The sequence below is a fragment of the Telmatherina bonti genome, assembly GCF_933228915.1.
Source record: "Telmatherina bonti genome assembly, chromosome: 9".
In the NCBI taxonomy this organism is placed as follows: Eukaryota; Metazoa; Chordata; class Actinopteri; order Atheriniformes; family Telmatherinidae; genus Telmatherina; species Telmatherina bonti.
In genome coordinates this window covers 35,128,208-35,131,707 of record NC_136627.1, presented here as the reverse complement: position 1 = coordinate 35,131,707, position 3,500 = coordinate 35,128,208, and positions in this window count along the sequence as shown.

The following is a 3,500-nucleotide window of genomic DNA, read 5'->3' as shown; positions in this document are numbered from 1 at the left end:
CTTTAACATGCAAAATACTTTTCAGCCAAACCTCCCTGCAGAAGGATAAAAGTCCTGCAAGATTAAAAAATTTGGTCTGAAAATAGAAAAAAAAATCTTCATCTTGCAGCAAAACAATGCAGAGAAAATGTTTTATTTCTGCAGCTGCAACCAGAAATAGCAGACTGATGGAATAAGGCAGAGAATCTCAGTTTCTGGGTTTATTTGCTGCTCCTGAACCACAGGAGAGCTGCTTCCCTTTACAGATGCTGCTGGCAGATCTTCATTATGTTTCAGCTCAGGCACCTCTAATAAGGATCTATTTTCTGCAAGTAAAATAGTTTCTACTTTCACACTGAAACATAAACTCGTGCATTTTATGGTGAAGTGTGAAAATGCAGAGAGCCAATTAAACCTCTGCCTCAACGTCTGTGCAGAGTCTCCAGATATTGACTGAACTGGGAGTGAATGTGTCAGACTGGAGCAGAGCTTTGCTTTAATCCCTGAGATTACTTCATTGTTCCGGTCAGGAATTACACTTCCACACACACATTTACACACACAGCAAGCTTTAACAGGGTTTTTATTACTCCAGATACAGCTGGGTCTGATGCTGGGGAAGTGATGCAAACGTTGACGTGTTCATGCCTGCAGTGTGATTTAAACTGCAATCATAAACACACATTATGGATTTTAATATCCAGCCTTAATGATGTGAAACAATGAGATAAGGACGACACAGACAGACAGCTGAACTTCTGCACAGCTCAGTGTGGATTCTCATGATGTTTGGCTTGATGAGGTCAAGGAAAAGATTTGATCATTATTTTATTCATTCTTCCACAAGGGAGAGCTAGTTTCACAGTTTTTCTTTACTTATCTCCTAAAATTTGGCTTGTTTAGGACTCTTAGACTCTGTTAGAAGCAGACGGTTGAACTTTTAAACTTTTATGTGGCAAAAAAGTTGATCTTCTTTAACTCTGAAGGTTAACGTATAAGAAACAAAAAGACCTTCTGGTCGCGTTCAGGTTGTAGAGGAAGGTAAAGATGACCTCTGATGGGAGAATGAAAAGTAAAACTGAGCTGAAAAGCAGAATGAGTGTGAGAAAAACAAAGTCCATCATCTGATTCAGCAGCTTGTTGACGCTTATTGTGTTTTTAATGTTTGTTTCTGGGAGCTTATCCGTCTGTCGGCGTGGCTGTGGAGGACTGTTGCTGCATGTTTTCCACTCTCTGTGGAGAGATGGACTCCATACAGTTTGGAAAGGAGCTTATGGTCCAGTCCAGTAATGGGAACATCCAGCTGAATGCTCCAGACCACACTGCTCCTCACATCTAATCTGCAGCATCTGGAGGATCCAGACTGCTTCCTAGTTCCCATGGAAGCAGTCCGGTTGGACTTCAGCACGCTGGTTCTGAGTTTCAGCTCAGCTTTTGTTAAATAACTAAACCGTTGTGTGAAGTTCTTACACTGAAGTTCTGTTTATGTCATTTTAAAACCAGAAGAAAAGAAACTAGTTCTGCTTGTTGGTGTCGAAATGACAACATTAATGCAAACAGTTTCATTTGTAGATTATGTTGCATTAATCTATTAAAAACATGTTAATCCATGCGCAGGATGACTGATTTTCACAGTTTCCTCTCTCAGTTGGGACAGCTGATATTCTGGTCCACACTAACCAGCTGCAGGCAGAAACTCACCAAATCTTTCATAGCAAGCGCCAAGAAAACCAGCAGAAGTTGTTGCATGTACCTAATGTCTGATTGTGACCAAAGCAGGATGGAAGAATCAGAAAAGCCTGTCCGTGTTTTAGATGGAAAAAAGTCACATGTGTTTGTGACGGGTGCAACGCCTCGCTCAGAGGTCTGCAGTCATATCAAAGAGCAGTTTTCACCACCTGTCCTGCTAATTTATTGTGGCTTAGAAAACCCTCACAAGTCACCTACAATAAGCAGTTTGTTGCTTCATGTGTCACGACGAAGAAAACGACAAACCTGTGGACCGTCAGAGGTCAAGTCTCGCCATAACAGCGGGATCTGCTGGTTTCTGGCAGCTTAAAGCGCCAGCTCTGGACAGTCTCTGCAGATAAAAACATCTGTGATTTATTTAACTCTTTCCATTCATCAGGGGAGTCAAACTCCAGTCCTGGACCCACAGGTAACCTGCAGGTTTTTGTTGTTTCCCTCCACCAACACAGCTGATTCAGATCACACGGATCCAGCAGCTTCTATGGAGAGAAATTTGTGTCTTTATTATCCAATCAAAAAAGTTAGATTTGAAACCAAAACTGATTTTTGAGAGAAAAAAAAAGTGAGGAATGAAAATTTTTTGTAGAGATTGAAACAAATTAGGTTCCAATTAAAAATATATATATTTGAGAAAGCATACTTCTCCAACTTCAATCAAAACTAATGTTTGTAAGTCAGAAATTAAAACCACTGTGCATAAAAATGACTACATGTCTCTCAGCAGCAAGTTGACATGATAGTAGCGCTTATTAATTTGATGTGGAAATGCGCGGTATTAGTCTGGAGAACTGCTGCAGGACAGCAAGAGAGAAACGGGTGAAACGCAGAAGGTGCAGCTGGCACCTTTTGGAGCCAGATGAAATCAACTAATAGGAACTCTCCTCTCATTCACCAGCGCAGGCCCCGCCCATCAAAACCAACCAATAGGAACTCTCCTCTCATTCACCAGCGCAGGCCCCGCCCATCAAAACCAACCAATAGGAACTCTCCTCTCATTCACCAGCGCAGGCCCCGCCCATCAAAACCAACCAATAGGAACTCTCCTCTCATTCACCAGCGCAGGCCCCGCCCATCAAAACCAACCAATAGGAACTCTCCTCTCATTCACCAGTGCAGGCCCCGCCCATCAAAACCAACCAATAGGAACTCTCCTCTCATTCACCAGTGCAGGCCCCGCCCATCAAAACCAACCAATAGGAACTCTCCTCTCATCCACCAGCGCAGGCCCCGCCCATCAAAACCAACCAATAGGAACTCTCCTCTCATTCACCAGCGCAGGCCCCGCCCATCAAAACCAACCAATAGGAACTCTCCTCTCATTCACCAGCGCAGGCCCCGCCCATCAAAACCAACCAATAGGAACTCTCTGCTGGGGGAGACTTCCTTCCTGCAGGAGCAGCAGAGTTTGGCCTCTTGTGAACTGCTGAGCGTTTCACACCGACACTGCATTCTTTCACTCGTCTCTAATTGAGAAGTTTTCAGGAAATTCTGTGTGTTTCTTCTGCAAGAGTCTTTCAGTGCTCCGTTAGCTGTTGCTCTGGACACAAATAAAGTTTTCCATGTAGAATCCCACCGTTTTCCTTTAGGAGCAGCGCAGAGGGGCCGAGGAGCTGCAGACCCCCGACCTGGATGCCTGCAGGCTGGAAGCTAGTGTTTATATTTGCTAAATGTGATTAAACAAATTTCCATGTTAGTTTTTTTTAACAGTTTTAGTTCTGATACTTAGAAGTTCACGATGATGACTGCATCTCACTTTGACGGATCCTTTCAGA